At 38.7% G+C, this 26,141-nt stretch overlaps 1 long non-coding RNA gene across 1 annotated transcript; it reads right to left on the bottom strand.

The window, feature by feature from the left end:
* Positions 1-16,995: 16,995 nt before the first annotated feature.
* On the bottom strand, positions 16,996-17,699 carry LOC311058905. The gene is made up of 3 exons (XR_014602095.1): positions 17,645-17,699; positions 17,464-17,534; positions 16,996-17,108 (listed from the first exon to the last, which is right to left on the bottom strand). It is a non-coding gene; the product is annotated as an uncharacterized lncRNA (long non-coding RNA).
* Positions 17,700-26,141: the final 8,442 nt, after the last annotated feature.

Below are 26,141 nucleotides of genomic sequence, written 5' to 3'. Positions count from 1 at the left end.
AGGCTACAGATATACATACAATACATACCAATGAGCCATCCGTCTCCAGCAGCTCCTTGCTCAAGGCGCATACCCACAGAGCTGTTATGGAAAATAAATGAATCATGTGCACCTCCGGGGTACCGGGCGACCACATTTAGAAGGATGTTGTCAGAGTCGCAGATGAGTTGGACATTGATGGAATGGTAGCGCTTGCGGTTAAGGTATGGGAATGGATCTGGAGATGGTGCCTTAATGCGCACGTGCGTGCAGTCTATTGCACCGATGGTGTTTGGTAGACCAGCAATAGAATGGAATCCGAATTTGATGGGAATTTGTTCCGCTGCTGTGTAGGGGAACTTGATGTAAAGTGGGGCCAGTTTAATTAATCCATCCAGGACTGGTGGAAGAATGCGGCTGATAGTTGGCTGAGAGATGCCCACCCTGTCTCCACATACTGTCTGGAATGTACCAGTGGCTAAAAAGCCCAAGGTAGAAAGTACCTGTACATGTGGTGGTACTGGATTAGAGCGTCTGGTACGGCTCCGCAGTGCTGGCTCCAAACTGTTACACAGTTCTAGCAACACAGCTCTTGGCAGTCTGAAGCGTGAAAATAAATATTGGTCACTTCGGGCAAAGGGGTCTACATGGTCCTGAAAAATGCGTTCCCTCCCTAGGGCACGATCGGCGCAATCTTGCAGCAGCAACAAAATTGCCATTGTGTGAAAGGTGCAGAAAGAGGCGTTTGGTCCTATAAATAGAATGATCAATCACTAATTAACCCATCAGCTTGGATCCAAATTTACATAATTTATGTAAATATAAGTGTTATTGTATGTGGTGGGATTGGTATATATATATATATATATATATATATGTGTGTTAATATACAGTGTGTGTGTGTGTGTGTGTGTGTGTGTGTGTGTGTGTGTGTGTGTGTGTGTGTGTGTGTGTGTGTATATATATATATATATATATATATATATATATATATATATATATATATATATATATATATATATATATATGTAATATAGAAATTACTGTCTATATATATAGGTCACTATACAAACTTTTTCTAATGAAAAAAAAAGTACACATGATAAGCATTATGAATTTCATATTATCCAACTGTAGAATTGAAGAAACTTCGAGAATTAATTAGTTTTGCACAAATATGTCACACTTAAGAACTCAAAGGCCAGCCTAAGAGTGCTCATCAGTGTGTGTAGATTCTGGGCCCGATTCATGAACCGTACTTACGAACAAATTTGTTCTTAGACTCACTTAAAAAGTTTTTTAAGAGATTTTGGCATTCACAAATGTTTTCTTAGCTGTGATTTGTTCTTAAGTTAAGAAGAAATCTACGCATACTAGAGAGCACTCTTAGGCTGGCCTTTGAGTTCTCAAGTGTGACATGTTTGTGCAAAAATAATTAATTCTCGAAGTTTCTTCAATTCTACAGTTGTATAATATGGGATTTAAATTACAATAGTATTTTTATCATATCTTTAGAGCAAAAAAGGTTCTCAAAAGTGTGGTTTGGGGACCCCTAGGGGTCCTTGAGGGAGTCCCAGGGGGTCCACAGCAAACGAGGAACCCGGTTGAGTTGAAGCCCAAGCCCCGTACCCACCCCATAACCCCCCACCCAACCCGACCCTCATCGCCCCCCCCCATACCCCCACCACCATATCCCCGACATTCACCACACCCCCATTTTCCCGTCCCCTTCTTACCCAAAAGCCCCCCTATACCCACCCGTCACCCCCATCCCCATACCCCCCACACAGCCCCCTACACCCCTCCTTGCACCACCATATCACCCACCACACCCCTATTTCCACCCCATTACATACCAAGCAGCTGCTACCTTAAAGACCCTCCATATCCACCCACCAGCTTTCAGTAATATTTTTTTTTATATCCACTACTAACGCTACTACTGAACATGAAATATGGATAACATGGTAATTTCAGCAAATTTACATTGATGTCTAGTGGTGATATGTTGATTAATGTGAGAGAAATAATAAAATACATTCATTAATTAAATAAAATAATGTGCTGTTCACTTCAGAAATACCTCCACAGAACTATTGATTTATTTATTTTTATGTTTGGAGTCTGGTGTTCAACCATCTTTAGACTTTAGTTTAGGTATTCTTTACTTCATTCTCTCAACTTTATTTCTGTGTGATTTCCTGTGATGTCTGTGAGCAGCAATCACACACAGGTGTGACTGCAGGCAGGGCCATGCAGTCATGCCTTATATGGGGATTGGTGGGGCGGCTACCTATGGTAATTTGGATTAACTGGCACACCCCTTCAAGTTACGAGGACTGGGATTCATCATCATAAGAACATAAGTTACGAACAATTCTGCCATTTAAGAACGCTTCATGAATCTGACTCGACTTCTCTTAGGAATTCACTTAGGAAGAAATGTAAGAGGAAACATTAGGAACTTATTGCTGCATGAGGCCCATTCTGTTCTTACCTGAGAACAGATCACAGCTAAGAAAACATTGGAGTATACCAAAATCTTCTTGAAAACCTCTTAAATGGGTCTAAGAAAAAAAATCCTCTTAAGAAAGTGTGCGTAGATTCTGTTCTTACCTAAGAACAGATCACAGCTAAGAAAACATTGGAGTATACCAAAATCTTCTTAAAAACTTCTTAAGTGGGTTTAAGAAGAAATTTCCTCTTAAGTACCGTTGCTGAATGAGGCCCATTGACCTTAAGTCAAGGAGTATCTGACTTCTATGCTGAATAAAACCTGACAATTACGTTGAGTCCAAGAATGGCCTTATAAATAAATATGTACCAACACATGGACTGTATAAAAAGCTACAGTATGTTTCAACCCTACTGGGTCACATACACAGATTTACATGGTTATCCTTTAGCAATGACACAGGTGTGTCGTACATTTCACTTAGATACATTCACACACTCTAGTTTGAACTGAATTGATCACTGTACCTGCACTTTTTATTTTATTTTTTGTTTTTTTGCCAGGCACAGCATGGCCCACTGCACCGTAAGGACCCGCAGTAAAAATGTAGCATTACAAAAGTGGTGTTTTTAATAAACAGGTTTAGAATATTCATTCACAGCCTGAACATTATCGTCTGCCAGATAAACACCTACAGTACAGTCTCTGACCACCATGTCTGGTTATCATGGTGCTTAGTGTGTAGCCCGAGACCAGTAAGTGCTAGTGTACCTGGTATATCCTGGGAGGGAGTAGTCACGGTCTGTGGGGTCGGGGTGTCCTGGGAGAGAGTAGATGTCGCTGGCAGGTCGGGGTTAGTCGCGGTCAGTGGGGTCGGGGTGTCCTGGGAGGGAGTAGTTGTCGCTGGCAGGTCGGGGATAAAGCAGAGATATTCAAAAAACGTGGGAAAAATGGAACTGGTATAAATGTAAATAGGTTGATCTCCCCCCTTTTTGTTTGTCTTGTTATTTGTTTATTTTATTGTCTTTCATTGTATATTGTATGTATGTTTTGTCTGTTGTATTTGTTGTTTAAAAATAAAGTTTTTTATTTTAAAGTCTAGAAACATATTTTGTCTTTTCCTATTTATACTTTTCCAAACCTGGAAAATAGAAACATCTGAACCCATTGTTTTCCAGAATTTCCATACCTAAGGAGGAACCTTGAAACACCTCACATGTTGCATTGAGTCCTGATAAATGGCAGAACAAGCATTGTGATGAAAGCAATAGGATGGAAAACATTTGAAGTTTAGCTTTAACTCACATGCACAAATTAGGCACAGGTCGTTCTCCAGGCAGTGGGGGTGGACATAGGCGGTGCACGTCACACATTTCATCTTCCAAACACAATTATGGGATTTATCAGAATCAGAATAAATTCAAAAATGCGATAATGTCTGATTTAACTAACAATGCACAAATGTAAGAACTAAAAACCTGTGTAAGCCTACCCCGTTTCCTTCCTTTCCTTTGGTAAAAATGTGGCCGCAGCCACATGTTTTGGATCGATCTGTAGAATATACATATATGCCAAATATTTAATTTGAAAGCTGAAATTTTAAGCTATGATATGATATTGCAAAACTGACAAAGATTACGCTCACCTAACGCTGCCCATAGCTCCGCTGCCAGTTCCTTCCTCTTCTTTTGAGGGTCCTGGAACTGATAGTTTTCGCCATGTAGCAGGCGTTCGGCAAACTGGTAATTAATTTGAAGAACATTTAAATGTTTGACATCTCACTGATCTAATATATTTTTAAATGACAAATAAATAATATGTAACATTTTGATATGTTACCATGATGGTGAAAACACCACAGGACACCTTGTCCTTCTGTAGGCTGTGGGGAAATGAGGAGACTTCCCATGGTCCACATCCAGGACGTTTGTGGGAAGCAAATTTTCTAATAGCCACAACAAAAAAGGTGTCATAAGTTTTGTATGTATCTATGCCTCTATGGAGTTAACATTACTCTAATAGACCCTCAGGTGTGGTTATAATATGCAAATATATCTCCCCTGTATATTTTACTATACAATAACAGCTGTGTGTGTGGCTAACTTCAGCTGGGTCAGCAACTACCTGAGAACCAGCTCTCTCTAGGTCGTCCTCAGACGAGCCCTCCATCGTTGCTTCCAGTCATCCCGATTCTCCATACATCTGGCCAGCTCATTGGTGCTATGGGCTCCTGCATCCTTCTTGAGCGTGTCCACGTATGTTAGTGCGGGGCGTCCTCTTGACCGGTGCCCATGTGTTGGTTCCCACAACATCTCGCTCACCCTTGGTATTCCCTCATACAGGATTCTGTTGGTAACATGCGCACTCTTGCTGATGTTAAGCACTGCACGCAGCATCCTGGTGTAGCACCCGTCCAGGGACTTCTCAAGGGCTGGTTTCAGGGTCCAGCATTCACTGCCATAGAGAAGAACGGACTCTACTGTCACGTAGAAGAAGCTGAGTTTGATTTGGCGGGGGAGATTGGAGTTCCATACACTGGTCATGCCATTCAGGGCCCTCCATGCAAGTGCCTTCCTCACTTTAAGATCTTGCTCAGTTGAGTTGACCCATGCGCCCAGGTATTTGAAGTCCTCGACTTCTTTCAGCACAGTGCCTCCTGTTGTAGTCAGAGGTTGATGTTCTGGTGGAACATTGTAGGTGAGGACCTCAGTTTTCTTGGCGTTTAGCCTGAGGCCGACCTTGGCGCACTCTAGCTCTACCCTGTTCAGTAGTTCTTGTGCTTGTTCCACGTTGTCAGAGAGCACCAGCTATACCTACTTAATGGACCGGTGTGTGTGTGTGTGTGTGTGTGTGTGTGTGTGTGTGTGTGTGTGTGTGTGTGTGTGTGTGTGTGTGGGGGGGGGGGGGCACATAAAAACACTTTCTGTAAGCTTTTTCTGTTTTAGGAGTAAAAAAAAGGCAGTGGAGGCTAAGGCCTCGTCTGTGGATCCGTTCAGTAATGTGGCAATACAATCAATACTTACCCCCAGTTGTGCCCAATACGTTTTTTGGTGGCCTCTGTTTCCCCCAATGAATTACAGTACGTAATTCTTGAAGTTGCAAAGTTGCAATGCTAAAAAAGGAAGATAGAAGTGATGTAGCATCAAATCCAATCTGATAACTACTATGTTGTCATTACTAATAATGGTTTCACATTATACCATCATGTGTGAGATTTTTGCCATCATTAATATAACCCCTTCTGTTAACCTTCATAATGTCTCTGTCCTTAGAAACTGGAAGCAAAACAGCTCACCCATCATTACTCACTGACTTACTGAATGACTTACTTCTGTGGCAGAATGTGTGTTTGGTACAGTGGGTTTACTTACTACAAAGGTCCAATGGTTACCACCCTCCAAAAAGGGCCCCATTACTGCTTTGCAGCTCTCAAGAATATTCTTCTGTGGATGGGGTAAATAACACAAAAGGAAAATAATACAAGTTACACAACAAGGCTGTATACACGAATTGTCTTGCCGGATTCAGATTTATTTCAATAACAATGATTACTGGAGTGCCATGTTCTATCGAAAAAGAGTAGGAGGGATACACAATAAGAAAAGATGAATTGTGAAGTATTTAGGAAGTTTCATTAGCAGCACGAATAGCTAATTAGCTTGACACAAGAGCATTCGCAGATATTTGGAGCCGATTTGTTTCAGTCAACCACTGCATTAACACCACTACAGAAAGGCAAGCAAAGTAAAGAGGTGTAGAAGAATCAGAAAAAAATATCTGAGGTGGGGCATTTACCCAAACAGAAAAAAACATCATAATGGGGCTTTAATCCCTTGAAACATTATCAAAAACATACTGTTTTGTTGCAAATAAAACCTGTTAAAAGCACATGTGCACATTTCAATAAATACCCTCTGTCTTCAATGTCGAGTCTTCCGGGGTGTCTTCATCCTGATCATCACCTGAATATCAACAGTCACATTAAACCATGTTGAGATTTCAATAAAAGTTACTAATTAAAATCTTAATGTTATTGACCTTAAGTCAAGGAGTATCTGACTTCTATGCTGAATAAAACCTGACAATTACGTTGAGTCCAAGAATGGCCTTATAAATAAATATGTACCAACACATGGACTGTATAAAAAGCTACAGTATGTTTCAACCCTACTGGGTCACACACACAGATTTACATGGTTATCCTTTAGCAATGACACAGGTGTGTCGTACATTTCACTTAGATACATTCACACACTCTAGTTTGAACTGAATTGATCACTGTACCTGCACTTTTTATTTTATTTTTTGTTTTTTTGCCAGGCACAGCATGGCCCACTGCACCGTAAGGACCCGCAGTAAAAATGTAGCATTACAAAAGTGGTGTTTTTAATAAACAGGTTTAGAATATTCATTCACAGCCTGAACATTATCGTCTGCCAGATAAACACCTACAGTACAGTCTCTGACCACCATGTCTGGTTATCATGGTGCTTAGTGTGTAGCCCGAGACCAGTAAGTGCTAGTGTACCTGGTATATCCTGGGAGGGAGTAGTCACGGTCTGTGGGGTCGGGGTGTCCTGGGAGAGAGTAGATGTCGCTGGCAGGTCGGGGTCAGTCGCGGTCAGTGGGGTCGGGGTGTCCTGGGAGGGAGTAGTTGTCGCTGGCAGGTCGGGGATAAAGCAGAGATATTCAAAAAACGTTGGGAAAAATGGAACTGGTATAAATGTAAATAGGTTGATCTCCCCCCTTTTTGTTTGTCTTGTTATTTGTTTATTTTATTGTCTTTCATTGTATATTGTATGTATGTTTTGTCTGTTGTATTTGTTGTTTAAAAATAAAGTTTTTTATTTTAAAGTCTAGAAACATATTTTGTCTTTTCCTATTTATACTTTTCCAAACCTGGAAAATAGAAACATCTGAACCCATTGTTTTCCAGAATTTCCATACCTAAGGAGGAACCTTGAAACACCTCACATGTTGCATTGAGTCCTGATAAATGGCAGAACAAGCATTGTGATGAAAGCAATAGGATGGAAAACATTTGAAGTTTAGCTTTAACTCACATGCACAAATTAGGCACAGGTCGTTCTCCAGGCAGTGGGGGTGGACATAGGCGGTGCACGTCACACATTTCATCTTCCAAACACAATTATGGGATTTATCAGAATCAGAATAAATTCAAAAATGCGATAATGTCTGATTTAACTAACAATGCACAAATGTAAGAACTAAAAACCTGTGTAAGCCTACCCCGTTTCCTTCCTTTCCTTTGGTAAACATGTGGCCGCAGCCACATGTTTTGGATCGATCTGTAGAATATACATACATGCCAAATATTTAATTTGAAAGCTGAAATTTTAAGCTATGATATGATATTGCAAAACTGACAAAGATTACGCTCACCTAACGCTGCCCATAGCTCCGCTGCCAGTTCCTTCCTCTTCTTTTGAGGGTCCTGGAACTGATAGTTTTCGCCATGTAGCAGGCGTTCGGCAAACTGGTAATTAATTTGAAGAACATTTAAATGTTTGACATCTCACTGATCTAATATATTTTTAAATGACAAATAAATAATATGTAACATTTTGATATGTTACCATGATGGTGAAAACACCACAGGACACCTTGTCCTTCTGTAGGCTGTGGGGAAATGAGGAGACTTCCCATGGTCCACATCCAGGACGTTTGTGGGAAGCAAATTTTCTAATAGCCACAACAAAAAAGGTGTCATAAGTTTTGTATGTATCTATGCCTCTATGGAGTTAACATTACTCTAATAGACCCTCAGGTGTGGTTATAATATGCAAATATATCTCCCCTGTATATTTTACTATACAATAACAGCTGTGTGTGTGGCTAACTTCAGCTGGGTCAGCAACTACCTGAGAACCAGCTCTCTCTAGGTCGTCCTCAGACGAGCCCTCCATCGTTGCTTCCAGTCATCCCGATTCTCCATACATCTGGCCAGCTCATTGGTGCTATGGGCTCCTGCATCCTTCTTGAGCGTGTCCACGTATGTTAGTGCGGGGCGTCCTCTTGACCGGTGCCCATGTGTTGGTTCCCACAACATCTCGCTCACCCTTGGTATTCCCTCATACAGGATTCTGTTGGTAACATGCGCACTCTTGCTGATGTTAAGCACTGCACGCAGCATCCTGGTGTAGCACCCGTCCAGGGACTTCTCAAGGGCTGGTTTCAGGGTCCAGCATTCACTGCCATAGAGAAGAACGGACTCTACTGTCACGTAGAAGAAGCTGAGTTTGATTTGGCGGGGGAGATTGGAGTTCCATACACTGGTCATGCCATTCAGGGCCCTCCATGCAAGTGCCTTCCTCACTTTAAGATCTTGCTCAGTTGAGTTGACCCATGCGCCCAGGTATTTTAAGTCCTCGACTTCTTTCAGCACAGTGCCTCCTGTTGTAGTCAGAGGTTGATGTTCTGGTGGAACATTGTAGGTGAGGACCTCAGTTTTCTTGGCGTTTAGCCTGAAGCCGACCTTGGCGCACTCTAGCTCTACCCTGTTCAGTAGTTCTTGTGCTTGTTCCACGTTGTCAGAGAGCACCAGCTATACCTACTTAATGGACCGGTGTGTGTGTGTGTGTGTGTGTGTGTGTGTGTGTGTGTGTGTGTGTGTGTGTGTGTGTGTGTGTGTGTGTGTGTGGGGGGGGGGGGGGGGCACATAAAAACACTTTCTGTAAGCTTTTTCTGTTTTAGGAGTAAAAAAAAAGGCAGTGGAGGCTAAGGCCTCGTCTGTGGATCCGTTCAGTAATGTGGCAATACAATCAATACTTACCCCCAGTTGTGCCCAATACGTTTTTTGGTGGCCTCTGTTTCCCCCAATGAATTACAGTACGTAATTCTTGAAGTTGCAAAGTTGCAATGCTAAAAAAGGAAGATAGAAGTGATGTAGCATCAAATCCAATCTGATAACTACTATGTTGTCATTACTAATAATGGTTTCACATTATACCATCATGTGTGAGATTTTTGCCATCATTAAGATAACCCCTTCTGTTAACCTTCATAATGTCTCTGTCCTTAGAAACTGGAAGCAAAACAGCTCACCCATCATTACTCACTGACTTACTGAATGACTTACTTCTGTGGCAGAATGTGTGTTTGGTACAGTGGGTTTACTTACTACAAAGGTCCAATGGTTACCACCCTCCAAAAAGGGCCCCATTACTGCTTTGCAGCTCTCAAGAATATTCGGTAGCACTTTACAATAATGACCCGTTATAAAGCATTTATAAACGTTTATAAGCAGTTTGTAGACTATTAACAAATCATTAACAACCTGTTTGTTGACATTCATAAATGATTATTAAAACCTTTATAACTACAGTTACAAATCATTTATAAAGTATTAGTAAGTAGTGAACTATTCATGAATAAGCCATTTATATACATCTGTAAATGATTATTAAATCATTTGTAACGACCCATTCTAAAGCTTTTATAAACGTTTATAAGCAGTTTTATAGACTATTACCAAATCATTAACTACCTGTTTATTTACATTCGTAAATGATTACTAAAACCTTTATAACTATGGTTACAAATCATCTATAAAGGTATTAGTAAGTAGTAAAACTATTCATGAATAAGCCATGTATAATACATCTGTAAATGATTATTAAATCATTTGTAACGACCCATTCTAAAGCATTTATGAACGTTTATAAGCAGTTTGTAGACTATTAACAAATCATTAACTACCTGTTTATTGACATTCGTAAATGATTACTAAAACCTTTATAACCACGGTTACAAATCATCTATAAAGGTATTAGTAAGTAGTAAAAATATTCATGAATAAGCCATGTATAATACATCTGTAAATGATTATTAAATAATTTATAACTGATGTTACATAATATATACAAGCTATTGGTAGCTTGTTCATGTTTAACATATGCTTTGTAAAACATTCCTAAAGTATCTATAAATCCTTAGTACATGTTATTATGTGCCCTACAGTAAAGTGAAGACAGTTCATCATTTATGACTGTCTGTTAATGTTTGTTCATGTTTAACATATGCTTTATAACACATTCCTAAAGTATCTATAAATCCTTAGTACATGTTATTATGTGCCCTACAGTAAAGTGAAGACAGTTCATCATTTATGACTGTCTGTTAATGTTTGTTCATGTTTAACATATGCTTTGTTAAACTTTCCTAAACTATCTATAACTCCTTTGTACATGTTATTATGTGCCCTACAGTAAAGTGAAGACAGTTCATCATTTATGACTGTCTGTTAATGTTTGTTCATGTTTAACATATGCTTTGTTAAACTTTCCTAAACTATCTATAAATCCTTTGTACATGTTATTATGTGCCCTACAGTAAAGTGAAGACAGTTCATCATTTATGACTGTCTGTTAATCTGGACTTACCTCCTTACCTGTTGTAAACTACCTGGCTTTCATGAATGCAGACACCAAACAATTACTAGAATTATCTTTCATGTTAAGCAAATTATTCGTAAGACATTCGTAAAGAGTATGTACACCATTTGCAAACATTATCGTGTGCCTTGTTTACTTCGTGTTTAACAAGGATTAGTAAAACATTTACACAATGTGTGATCCATCCTGTGACATAAAAAGGGACAGAAGTAGCGATATACAGTATAACAGTATACATTTTTTATTAAAGTGTCAAATGTATAAAACTCTGGCTGGGAACAAACAGCCCCACACACACTCACATGACATTTAAACGTGTGTATCGTGTGTAAAACAATTTATTTAAACAGAGTAACAATAGTTACATTTAATGATTGTTAACAATGACATGGCTTGTCATTATTTTCATTTTTTGAACCTCCGCATGTCGTGTAATAATCGACCTAAGGGACCATGACGGTGTTTCCTGGCAAGCCACTCTTCCCACTCAATTATTGTCAGGTGGTCTTTCAGTAGCTCCTCTGTGCGGTTCCCTCTCAGTCTCCACACCTTCTCTTTATAACTTCTCCAGGCCCTCTCTATGTGTTGGGTGTGGGCCCCTGTCTCCTCATCCACATAGGCTACACTGTGGTTCACGGTGTAGTGCTGGTAGCCAAGCTGAGGCAGAGCATTTCTGTATGCTCGCCACTCATCACTTATGATGGCCGACCCTCTTCTCACATGGCGACCAATTAGTGGCACTAGTGTCGCCCTGGTACGCCGGTCCACCAAACGGAGCACAGGTTTCCCTTTCCCTTTCCCGCTGCGCCGCAGCCCCAGCATTCCAAACACCCACTTCTTCCTCTTCCAGCCCCCAGCCATTCTGCCCCTTCCATACTGAAAATTTGAAAACAACAACAACAACAAAAGACATTGATAATGAGTCAGATAAATGCATGATATGAGCAAAAGACAGAAGGCAATTCATTTTCATTAATCATAATTGAATATAGTGCAGCTATATATTTTCCACAGTGGTGACATAATTATGATAACCAACTTAATTTGCAATGGTTAATACTCAAGTTATTACCTTTCTTTTATGTCTGAAGTGACTCTCATCTATCACAACAAAGTGGCTCCTCCCCCCTATGTGCTGTCCTTTCCTTCTCCGCAACTTTTCCATGGCTGTTGTGCAGACCTCTCTGAGGGCGCTGGACCAACGTGTCAGGGTTCTTGAGGATCCAGCAATGTCGTCCATGATGAGGTCAATCTGCCGTAGCCTCAGTCCTTGGGAGAATCTTGATATTCAAAATGACCATAATAACAATGATTTCAGTTAGAGTAGACCTAGAACACTTGTCACAAACAATATAGCCTACATGTAAGGGTCATTTGCATTGAGGTTCTCAATACCTGGCTACACAGATATAAACATCAATACACAACAAGGTGTGTTTTGTCTCACCTGTACACAAATCTCATCCAGTGAAACAGGGACAATCTGCTTCTTGTGAAGAGACTCTTGTGACGAATGGACTTCCTCACTACTTTATTGTTGTGCCTACGACATCTCCTAGAAGAAAAATAAGGAATGACATGGAATTCACATGGAAATCTATACTGAATCATTCAGGTGATTTTGTTCAAACCAACAACAAAAAAAAAAAAAGCTAACATGCTGTTAACCATAAAAGAGCACCCGTCACTGAATAAGTCTTTTAGCTTTTATTTATATCTATATATCTATGAGAGAGAGAGAGAGAGAGAGAGAGAGAGAGAGAGAGAGAGAGAGAGAGAGAGAGAGAGAGAGAGGCTTGCACACACACACACACACACACACACACACACACACACACACACACACACACACACACACACACACCACAGTCTATGCACACACACACACACACACACACACACACACACACACACACACACACACACACACACACACACACACACACACACAGTGGCCCTCATTTATCAACGCGGTGTAGACCAAATAATGGGCGTACGGCGAGATCACCGCAATTTTCGGCATTTATCAATATATCCTGACGTGGGCTTTATCCTACGGTACGCTGAGATCTCACGTCTGGTCGGGACCAGTTGTTGACGTTGGCTGCACCCGTTTATTCCATCCTAGACCTGCGGAGCAGCATTGTTTGACTGTCTGAGAGGCATTGGACACCTAATCCACTCATAAATCTGTATACACTAATAAATAATCCCTGTGAAAATATAACATTTTATAAAGTAATTTAAACAAACTGCTTTAACAGTCATTCAGATAAGATTGTAGATCTGTCTGTATTGAAAATAGCAGATCTACAAGCTCACAAGCCAGCAACGCGTTGTGAGCTTGTAGATCTGCTATTTTCAAAATATACGGGCGCTTTCTGCGAGAGCACTCTTCTGCGCGAGCACCGGTCTAACAGGCGGCGCTGCTGTTATATTTTCATGGCCACCGGGAGATCAGACATTTAACCCATGGTCCAACACACACCAGCCTTCATTCATTAATGTTCTCTCCAGGCTATCTCTCATTAATGCGGAGCGGGACGGGACTCGCCCGTCCGACGGTCCGAGTCTCACTGGGAAATGGGAATAGCCTACATGAGGGCTTTATTTTAGTGTAACTCGAACGCGCACTGCTCGGTATGGGTTAAATACATTAATCTACAAAAGTATTCCATTCATGCCGATGTGATTGGTATCATAATATGTCATTCATGTAGGCTACAAGCCTACGTGACAATACGCTACGGGCGTGTGTGTGTGTGTGTGTGTGTGTGAGAGAGAGAGAGCGAGCGAGAGAGGCGTGTGCGTGTGCGTGTGCGTGTGCGTGTGCGTGTGCGTGTGCGGCGAGGCCAGCGGGGGGGGGGGGGGGGGGGTGGGGTGGCTGTTTCTTATTGGCTTTTCATGTCTTTGGTCGTATTCTGGTTCGTCTTCATGTCGTAAAATCGGGGCGTTTTGAGAATATTTATGGGGCGTGTTATTTAAATGATGCTCGTTTCAGCCGTGACATTTATCAACGCTAGTGTAGGATGCGTTGATAAATGTGACTTCGACGTTGGTGTACGCCGAATATATGGAAAAATATACGGCGGTTTATACGCTGCGTTGATAAATGAGGGCCAGTGTGTGTAAAGAAAGCCCTCTATACTTTTTGAGTCACCCTTTTGTATGTGCTGTACTTTTTTTGCAATGTTTTAAGTATTCAACAATTGGTAGCACTTTAAACGAACGTCCTGGTAACAAGCATTAATTAACAGTTAATAAACAACTTATTAACTACTTATTAACAGTTAATAAACAACTTATAAGGTAGTTATTAACTTTATAATATGTTTATAACCGTTTATAAAGAATTTAACGTGCTATTAACAAACATCAATTAACAGTTAATAAACAACTTATTATCTACTCATTAACAGTTAATAAACAACTTATAAGGTAGTTATTAACTTTATTATGTATTTATAAACGTTTATAAAGAATTTAACGTGCTATTAACAAACATTAATTAACAGTTAATAAACAACTATTTAAGTACTTATTAACAGTTAATAAACTACTTATAAGGTAGTTATTAACTTTATTATGTGTTTATAAACATTTATAAAGAATTTAACGTGCTATTAACAAACATTAATTAACAGTTAATAAACAACTATTTAAGTACTTATTAACAGTTAATAAACTACTTATAAGGTAGTTATTAACTTTATTATGTGTTTATTAACGTTTATAAAGAATCTAACGTGCTATTAACAAACATTAATTAACAACATATAGACAACTTATTAAATACTTATTAACAGTTAATAAACAACTTGTAAGGAAGTTATTAACCTTTATTATGTGTTTATAAACGTTTATAAAGCACTGAACGTCCTTAACAAATAATAGACAACTTGTGAAATACTTATTAACTGTTAATAAGCAGCTTATGAGATCGTTATTAACTTTATTCTGTGTCTATAAACGTTTATAAAGACTTATAAATACTATTAACACGACACTTATTGACAATAAATTAACAACTTATAATATGTTAATTAAATGTTAATAAGGCATTAATGAGTTGTTTATTAACTGTTAATTAATGTTAGTTACCAGGACGTTCGTTTAAAGTGGGAACAGTGTCTTATAAACATTAACAAATCCTTACTTACGTATTTATTAACATTTAAGAAGTGTCTTATAAGTTGTTTATTAACTGTTAATTAATGTTAGTTACCAGGACGTTCGTTTAAAGTGGGAACAGTGTCTTATAAACATTAACAAATCCTTAATTACGTATTTATTAACATTTAAGAAGTGTCTTATAAGTTGTTTATTAACTGTTAATTAATGTTAGTTACCAGGACGTTCGTTTAAAGTGGGAACAGTGTCTTATAAACATTAACAAATCCTTACTTAAGTACTTATTAACATTTAAGAAGTGTCTTATAAACATCAACAAATCGTTAATAATGCATTTATTAACACTTTTTGCAGCTACCTGGTCTAAAGTGGGAACAGTGTGGTAAACATTATCCAATCCTTAGTTACATATTTATTAACATTTAAACAGTGTCTTATAAACATCAACAAATCGTTAATACTGCATTAATTAACACTTTTTGCAGCTTTCTGGTCTAAAGTGGGAACAGTCTCTTATAAACATTAACAAATCCTTATTTACATATTTATTAAGATTTAAACAGTGTATTATAAACATCAACAAATCGTTAATAATGCATTTATGAACACTTTGTGCATCTACCCAGCTAGCAAAATATCGCACATTTCTGGCGTGAGGCCGTCCCCACGCCACGCCGACCGGGCGGGACACGCCGCGTCCACTCGGTGTCCTTGATCAGCGTGAGCCGCGCGTCACGCCGAGCCGCTAATCAGCCTCACTCCGGCGGTGAACGCCAACCGTGGCGTTCGTCGATAGCGGCCGGGTAGCGTAGCGCCGTCATATAATATGCTGTATATACCCCCCCCCCCCCCTCCCTCCCTCCCTTTGGGAATCCCCCCTCCTCCCTTTCATCCCCTATATTTAGCGACCATTGTTACACCCCCCGCATTTGAGGTTTCTAAACATGTCAAGTAGCAATACAGAATAAGGTCCCCATCACACAGTTCCCCTGTATCTCTAAGTATCTGTCTAAGAACATGACATAATGCATAAAATACATGGCCTACATGAAATAATGCAGCACAGACATTAACTCCATTGTTATGGTATTTATTAGAAAAGGAAGGCACAGAAATAATAATCCTAAAATACAAATGTATCACTTTAAAATGGCAGACAGTGAGAAAAGTATTCCACATAAAAGTATCAATGCTGTAATAATATGTGTGAAGTCAGACTGGTAATCAATAGCCTACTTAAAGTAACAAAACAAGTAAACATACCCATTGAGCAGAATGTCAAGTAAAAAATGCATAAGAATATTAAAAAATAGGAGATCTCTCGGTCCATTTGTACACTCAGAGTTGCAGACCTGTAAGGGTCCATTTGGTTTCATCTGTACACAGACTTTCAGACATAAAAAAAAGTCCATTTTGGGTGTATGTGTTTCTAGTTAACATGCTACAGACTCAGAGCCATATCAAAGCTACTGGACAAAAGTAAACATACCCATTGAGCAGAATGTCAAGTAAAAAATGCATAAGAATGTTAAAAAAATAGGAGATCTATGCTGCCCTGCCAAGGTAAAGAGCAGTAACTACGAAATCAAAAATCACTGAAAAATGGGTTAAAAGTGATTCATGGGTTAAAAGTGATTCAACTGGTCAGCCAAATGAGATATCGGCATATAAGTGATATTACACTAATTGTGCATCTGTTCTTTAGGTAATTGTTTATCCCCCAAAATCACAAAGGCTAATTTGACCTTTGGGATACTCAAATAAGTCGGCGTGTCCAAAAACTTAGTTACTGCTCTTTACCTTGGCAGGGCAGGTCCATTTGTACTCTTGCAGACCTGTAAGGGTCCATTTGGTTCTATCTGTACACAGACGCTCAGACATGTAAAGGTCCATTTTGATTCCATGTGTTACCGCTGTAGTTTGTCCTGGTGTACTGTATGTGTTTCTAGTTAACATGCCACAGACTCAGAGCCATATCAAAGCTACTGGAATGAATACAAAATGGGCCACTGTTAATTTAATTCAATTTTGGGTTCTGTGTGCTGGTGTCTGTCGCCCGCCTCTTCTTCCAAAGCCAATGCAGTTCCTTCATGTGGAACGCGTCACGTGAGCCACCCAACGAACGCCAACTGAGAGGGAGAGAAAGGAAATAAATTAGAAAACGGTGGTGTTGGTTTTAATAATAAGGACCCCCAATTTAACATGCATCAGGTCTACAGACCCTGTTAATGGCATGGCTATCTCTGAGACCCCAATTTATATAGTGAAATGTATGTTAATTTAACTCAGTGTGTAGAAACCCTTGATACATTGATCAGTTCCCCTCTTCCAATGCCTCACTAAATTTCCACACCAACACCATTTTCACATAATTTTCAACTATCATGACATAGAGAGGTTTCAGGGATTTATGGTAAAATAAATGTGGCGTGCTGTGAGCTTGTAGATTGGCTATATTGGATAACTGTGTAGTCACACCCTTACCTTGCAAAACGTGAGGTCCAAGAGGTTCTTGAATGTGGTCACTGCCCTCACCAGGTCAAACAGCGCTGCGTCTGGAACATACAGACACAGGGATAGTGTGTAAGTAATCAAACAGTTTTTGTTTTTTTAGTCAGGCTCTACTTTATGCTGTACATTACTTCTAGACTCATGTTAAACCTACCATGGTTTTATAAGCTTGGTCATCACAGATGCTCCCGATCTCTTCATCCCCACTGCTGTGACGCAGGAAATGACGAGCAGAAACATCTGAGAAAGAAAGAAAATTAAAAAGAAAAAGAGAAGGGTTAGACACAATCAAAGCCGTATCATGCTCCATCGCAGGAAAAAACTACAAACAGTAACATACTAATATCAATGCAGGGTCTTAACATTTTCTGGGGCCTGCATTTAGCTGCTAACCAGTGTTTAATAAAGTCATGTTTGTTGTTTTATTTTATGTAAAGGCTCAGCAACATCAGAACTCCACGATGAAAATATATAATTGTTGCCTTCATACCTGAGGAGAACTCCTCTTGTCCAAAATGGTACAGCTGGGTTCCATAATGCTAACCTGGAGGTTATGCTGTAGAGAGAAAGAAAAGAGAAGGAAAAAATACATTTAAGATTTCGGCTGTGGCATAAGATTGTAGATTGGCTATTTTCAGCAGCCAGTTCATTTAATGTAAAGCAAAATAATAAAGAAAATTAGCAGCCGTGTGTGTGTGTGTGTGTGTGTGTGTGTGTGTGTGTAAGCTTTTAGCTTAATTCTGCCTTATTCTAGCCTTCAGCTAACATGAGCTCGGCGATCTATATAAATAAAATAAGTACAAGTATCCATAACACAGATTCACCTACCAATCCATCGATCAACAGTTAGTATCATAACTCTGTGACGTGATTAAAAGTAATGTGGGTAGCAAGAAAAGTCTAGTCAGTTAGCTACAGTAACCACAGGCTAGCCAGCTAGCACGCTAACATGTACACAATGAAACAGTCAAACATTTGTAAAACGAGATATTTAGACTACACACAGCAGGCATACATCCACACAGATACAAAAAAAATAGTAGGCTAATACACTAACCTTTAAATGATATTTCCCCGGAGGAAAAGGATAGATATATCAGCGGTATGTTTTCCCTCTGTCGAGAAGCATAGAGGAGAAAGAGAAGGGACGACGCAGAAGCAACCGGATGTCCTACCGTTGCTCAAGGAAATGAGCTGTAGTGTTGCCATGTCTGCTTATTATAAGCGACTTTGGGTTTGTTTGAAGACGCGTTGTGAGCTTGTACATCGTCTATTTTCAATATATATATACACATACATATCTAGGCCATGTGGCCTATAGTCACCACATGACTATAGCCAGCAATACACAGTTTTGGGCTTGTTTTCATAGACCTGGCTGCTTATTTCTCTCGCAAAATATGGCAACACTGGTCATTGATTTGATGTAAGCGTCCGTTGCGTATATCCGGTGTATATCGCCACCTACTGAACTGGAGTATATTGAGTTCCTGCTGTAAGGCCTAAATAAAGTATGTTTAGTGCTAATAATGAATTATACAACTTGATAATAATAATAATAATAATAATAATAATAATAATAAGGGTAATAATAATAATGATATTGATAATAATAAGACACTTCATTATATATATTTTGTTTTAAATAAGCAAATACATCAACTCTAAATTAGAATTAACAATGCAAGGAATAAATATAATAGCAACAGAATAAGAATAATAAAAACAACAAAGCTAAAAAAAACAACAACTGAGGAGCAATTAATCCTTGGAATTATTCAGTAGTACTATTATCAGTATTATTACTGAGGTCACCTTATTTTGTTTTGAACACTAAATAACATTAATATACACGATTACAAATGGCTTCAGGTTTAGGGGGGGAAATGGCACAAAAAAAAATGTTATAGTTTTACTTGTTGACTTTTTTGATAGTGTTTAATTTGGACTACTTTTTTTATAGTTTTACTTGTTCACTTTTTTGATAATGTCATTTGTATATTTGGATTATCTCTGTGCCTTTTTCTAATAAAAAAAAGAGAAAAAAAGTCTTTACTGCATTATTTCATGTACATCAGGGGTCAGCATACTCAGATACAGCAGGGAAGCTGCCAAAATGTTCTTATTTTTTATTTGTGCAACTGTCATACGACTGTAGCAAAAAATATAGCTTTACAGACCCATACAGCCAGACAGGCAGACAGACAGAGTTTATATAAATAGTTTTACGTTTCACTTTTTTAATGGTGTTGAATTTGTATATTTGGATTATTTCTGTGCTGTGATAGCAGTGAAAATGAAGTGATAGCAGTGATGATAGCAGTTCACCCAGTTTAATTTCAGGGACCCCAGTCCAATGGCATTTCTATCTTTGGGACCCAAATTAATCTTTATCTTTAATTAAAATCATGGTTAATTTAACTCTGAAACACGTATAACGTACACTTTTCACGGGTCCATTTGGTTCCATGTACACTTTTACTTACAGACCCATAAGGGTCCATTTGGTTCCTTCCTATCATTTAGCTGGGGACCCCCTGGAACTCCCTCAAGACCCATGGTGGTCCCTGGACCCCACTTTGAGAACCAATGGTCAGAATGTATAGGGAAAATTCAAAGCGTGGCATTAACAGCGTCAGGACGTCGTGACGCTGGCTGCAGACCGCCGCAGACTCTTCTAAAATTCTACTCCGCCGGACATTTCGGTGAGCGAGACATCTCCGGCGTGAGGAGGGCGTGAGGAGGGTGAGCCTCCGCTCGGCGGGGCCCGCTCTGTCCAGGCCGGCCTGACGTCGGTTGCAACGCCGATCTGCTAGCTGGGTACCTGGTCTAAAGTGGGAACAGTGTCTTATAAACACTAACACATCCTTTGTTAAAGGGCAAGACCACTTTGGTAGAGGTCTGGGTTGTGTAGTTACCTCGACATGATGTAACTCTAAAGGTGGACAAGAAATAAAAAAGAATTGCTCCATTGATTAGAAATGTATCATTCAAAATATGCTCCTCATTGACTTACATTGTGCAGTAAAACAGCTCTCAAAGTCGCTCTTTTAGCATGTAAACGAACGTAAACAAAGTTGATTCAGACTATATAGAACATCATCAAACCCAGTACTGTTTGTTTTTTTGATAAAAATGTTAACTTCCTGTTGATTTTGCTATTTTCATTGGAAAGAAAACCCGGACTGGATCGGCGGATCCGGATCCGAATCTTCAAATAGTAAAATCTTCAGGAAGTTGACATTTTTATTAAAAAAATAAACAGTACTGGGTTTGGTGATGTTCTATATTCTCTGAATCAGCTATGTTTGTGTTCGTTTACGGGCTAAAAGAGTGACTTTGAGAGCCGTTTCAGTGTACAATGTAAATCAATGAGGAGCATATTTTGAATTATCAATTTCTAATTAATGGAGCAATTATTTTTCATTTCTTGTCCACCTTTGGAGTTACATCATGGCAAGGAAACTACACAACCCAAACCTCTACCAAAGTGGTCTTGCCCTTTAAGTATTTATAAACAATTAACCAGTGTCTTACAAACATTAACAAATTCTTAACCATGCATTTCTTAACAAATAGGCATTTTGCGTCTAGAAATATATGTTTCAGGCCCAGCTGTTCCGTTTGATTGGCTTTTGTCTCCAAGCGTGTACCTTTACGCTACGCCAGGCTCTTTCGATGTGCTGTGTTTGAGCACCTGTTCTACAAACCACCTCGAATGGTTGACAGTTTGGTGATTGTAGCCCAACTCAGGACAATGTACGATATGGACGCCATTCATCGCTCATGATGATAGAACGTGTCCTCACATGGTGCAAAATCAAAGGGAGACGGTCTTTTCGACCTCTTCTTTCCACAAGCCGCAGCACTGGCTTGGCTCTCTGGTTGTGCTGCACACCAACCATGCTGAACACCCATTTCTTTCTCTTGCATTCTGCAAACAAATAAAGAAAAAGAAAAGAATGAACATCTCCGGTCATTTACAACTTCAAGACAAACATTCTTCATAAGTAAAATAAAGACAGAACACAAGATGATGTATTAAAGCTAAAACACAACTCATGACGGAAAAATGTTGTTAGGTCAAGTTCCAATCTTTGACTTTTGAAAAGAGTGAATGGAGCCAGCCCCCAGTACCATTAGGCTTCTATAGAAAATACTTTTGAACACGTACTCTATCGATTGTTTTACAAATTCAAATACTCTTTAATCTTCGGATATAACCTTATTATCCATAATTAATGTTGGGCTTTACTTTTCCAACCACATGGGTTAGGGTTCTGCCTAATTTATATTGGTCTGCATGCAAAGCTCACAACACACTGCAGTAGAGGGATGCGTTAAGAAGGTCTTAGAGCCACAATTCTCAATGTGTGACGCTAGCGACCATCCTTTAGACTAGAGCATGGGTCTTCAATAGGGGGTCCAGGTTCTCTAGGGGTCCTCATAGTTACAATTGGGGGGCCCCAAAGTTTATGTGTGCAAGGAACTTAATTAACCAGTTGAACCCACGCATCATTATCTTATTATATGTAACACAATGTTCTAATTTGAACATTATCAGAAAATAGCCGATCTACAAGCTCACAAGAGAGCGAGCAATCAGAGCAAGACCCCACATTCTTCAGTGCAGTCAGTGTACAGTCAGGGGAATGGAGAGGAGATGAATTTGTAGCAATTGTAGAAATATTAGGCCTTAATTGTCCAATGTCCAAGCGTGTTATAATGATGTGTTCTTTACATTACTTATTATATTTTATTTAATATAGACAATCCAATGTCCAAGCGTGTTCCAATTATCTGTATTTTACATTACTTAAAACCATTATAATTGTATTTCATATATAATAATATAGACAATTTAACATCTAATGTCCCCTCTTCCATGGTGGGCAATTTTCCTGTGACCTTTATATAAAGTACAGTGTGTGTGTGTGTGTGTGTGTGTGTGTGTGTGTGTGTGTGTGTGTGTGTGTGTGTGTGTGTGTGTGTGTGTGTGTGTGTGTATGTATGTATATGTATATCTATATATACACACATACATATAGACACACACACACACACACACACACACACACACACACACACACACACACACACACACACACACACACACACACACACACACACACACACACACACACACACAGTCTGCATGATGTGTGTGTGCACATATACACACTAACTGCATGCAATGAGTCCAATGCTTTATTTTGATTTCATGGCACTGGTTAATTTTCTGTAGATTTCTTTAGCACTTAGCATAAGGCACTTTCAGTTTAATTTTGGAAATGTTAAACCACAAGGTGGCTAAGTCGTATTACTGATAAATATGGGGGAAAATAAAAGCCTTCCTCTGAATGTGTTAATACCTTTGTGCATGTTTGCTTGATTTTTGAGAAAGAAAAAGAGATGCATCATAAGTAATTAATAATGAAGAATTAACATAACACAGTGTCAAATTAGCTATATTAAAGGAAAAGTAAATAAAAATAATAATAATAAACCCACAAATTTAGCTCAGGATTCAGGATTCCATCACAATGTCCACCTGACAAATGCAGCCGATGTAAACATATTATTAGCTTAGCTTAGCTTCTAAGTTAAGTTAGCCTAGAAGCTAACTTATGTCCCACCAACACACAAGTAGCTTGCATGGACATGTGAGTGTTAAGTCACAACGGTATTTCAACTATATTCAGAAGTTGTACATGTAGATAATAATAATAATAATAATAATAGTTACCTCCGTTGCTTTTTCTCCTTAGTGGAATTCAAATATGGGACCGTTGTAAAGACCGGATGCGTGTTGCCAGATTCTATGAGAGAAATAAGCAACCAGGTCTAGGAAAACGAGCCCAAAAGAAGCGACTAAGCCCAAAAGAAGCACTTTAAACCTACTGTATACATCGGCTGTTTGAAAATAGCAGATCTACAAGCTCACAACACGTTGCAACATCAGTGACGCGTTGTGAGCTTGTAGATCTGCTAATTTCCCAAAAAATGTTGGAGTCTAACTTATAATAAAAAAAACCTGGATACATTGAATGCAGTACTCGGTCACGTGTTAAGAGACGGCCAATGAGAGCACAGCTGTGGTTGTATTGTTTTGTCACGCTGGGAAAGACCTGGGACGTAGAACCGGAAACGGTCGAATTTGACGAAAGTACCGCCCAAGGAAATGACGTTGATCCTTTACAAATCTGTTAACATTCTCCGTGAATGAAACGAGTGTTGTGATTGGTCAAAAAAATATCGTTTCCGGGGGAAACGCGTACGACGGAAACCCTATCCACTCAGCACTTTCTAGAGCTCCGTTCCATCAGCAACGATAGGACATCCGGTTTTTGAGCTGGCAACAATAAGGTTTCCGCTTGCCTTCAAAATAAGATCCTCACATTTAATGTTTTATGAAAGACATACATGCATTTCGAAAAAGACATTCATACAGAGGTGAAAAGTAACTAAGTACATGTAATCAATTACTGTACTATGCATTTTGAAAAATACATTTCTACAGTGGTGGAAAACTAAGTATACTACTCCACTACATTTCAGAGGCAGATATTATAGGCTACTTTTACTCCACTACAATTATTTGAAAACTTTAGTTAGTTGTTACTTTGTATATTTTTGATTATTATTACAAGACCACTTCAGCCCTATTTAAACTTTGGCAATTTGAAAATAGCCGATCTACAAGCAAAATATTTTTTATATTTAATTAGATTTTGATACCAGTACTTTTACTCAATTACATTTAGAATTAGAGTCTTTCTACATTGCCAATTTGAAAATAGCCGATCTACAAGCAAAATATTTTTATATTTACTTAGATTTTGATACCAGTACTTTTACTCAATTACAATTAGAATTCAGGACTTTTGCTTGTACAGAGTCTTTCTACATTGCAGTATTGATACTTTTACTTAAGTAAAACATTTGAGTACTTTTTCCACCACTGCATTGATGGTGATGTATTTAATAGAGTTAGCCTACGCCCTAACAGGTCGTTATTGAAATTGGCCTTTGATCCATATTCAATGGGCACTTAGCACATTTTCCATACACCCATGTTTAACCACTGTGATTAGACTGTAAACAGGTTTCAGATTTGAATTGGAATGCCAAAGATGGTAATCCCCTTTCTATAGATAATAATATTAGATTGCTTATAACGTTATAGTAGGTTTATAACGTTAATCTCACATATTTAACAATACAATACAGTGTGTGTGTGTGTGTGTGTGTGTGTGTGTGTGTGTGTGTGTGTGTGTGTGTGTGTGTGTGTGTGTGTGTGTGTGTGTGTGTGTGTGTGTGTGTGTGTGTGTGTGTGGGGGGGGGGGGGGGGGGAGCCCAAATGCCATTGCAAATATACATATATATTAATATATATATATAGAGAGAGAGAGAGAGAGAGAGAGAGAGAGAGAGAGAGAGAGAGAGAGAGAGAGAGAGAGAGAGAGAGAGAGAGAGAGAGAGAGAGGAATGTAAATATGACAGTAAAAAATGTGGACAATATTTAATGAAGCTGTGGGTAGGGATAAAATGGGCAAAGTGCCTTCATTTATAGAGGAGGAGGGTACGTTTATCACTAGACCAGTTGATATAGCAAATTACTTTAATAACCTTTTCACTAATAAAGTAAGCACAATTCCAGATCAGATGCTACCAGTTAGTGGCAGACTTTCTGATTCAATTATTTAAAAAAAACAAGATCATGAAGGACAAGGTCTGTAATTTTGAATTCAAGAGAATAGGAATAGAAGAGGTAGAAAAGCTTTTATTTTCAATTAATTGATTAGTTGTATTAGTTGTATATACTATTTTATTTAATTTTTTTGAAATTATTTTTGTTTTGTTTGCAATTTCTTCATTTGCAAACTAAAAGGTGATATACTATGTAATCATTTATAGAATTTGTGAAGATCAAAATCTTCAATCATTTTTTGTTGTTTGTTTTTAACTATGCAATGGTAGAATTACATTGTATTATGTTTTAATTGTATTGTAAAGTGTGAATGTTTGGACCCCAGGAAGAATATAGTCTTCACTGTGGTGAGGACTAATGGGGATCCGTAATAAACTAAACTAAACTACACTGCTCAAAAAAATAAAGGGAACTCTTTGATCCCTTAATTCCTTTGAGCAGTTTTTGTTAGCAGTATGTACTGTACACAGTTCATGAAAACATTTCTTTGAGCAGTGTGTGTGTGTGTGTGTGTGTGTGTGTGTGTGTGTGTGTGTGTGTGTGACACACACACACACACACACACACACACACACACACACACACACACACACACACACACACACACACACACACACACATATGGACGTGCATATTACATGTAAATCATGTGACATTGCAAAGACGACCTACTGAATGGAATGGAATGTCTTTGTCTCCACTGATTAACGAGCCATAATCAAATCCAGAATACATAATAAAGTTAATAACTACCTTATAAGTTGTTTATTAACTGTTAATAAGTAGTTAATAAGTTGTTTATTAACTGTTAATTAATGTTTGTTAATAGCACGTTAAATTCTTTATAAACGGTTATAAACAAATTATAAAGTTAATAACTACCTTATAAGTAGTTTATTAACTGTTAATAAGTACTTAAATAGTTGTTTATTAACTGTTA

The sequence above is a fragment of the Gymnoscopelus microlampas genome (genome assembly GCF_963454915.1).
Source record: "Gymnoscopelus microlampas genome assembly, chromosome: 13".
NCBI lineage: Eukaryota > Metazoa > Chordata > Actinopteri > Myctophiformes > Myctophidae > Gymnoscopelus > Gymnoscopelus microlampas.
This window is presented reverse-complemented; position numbering and strand designations above follow the sequence as displayed.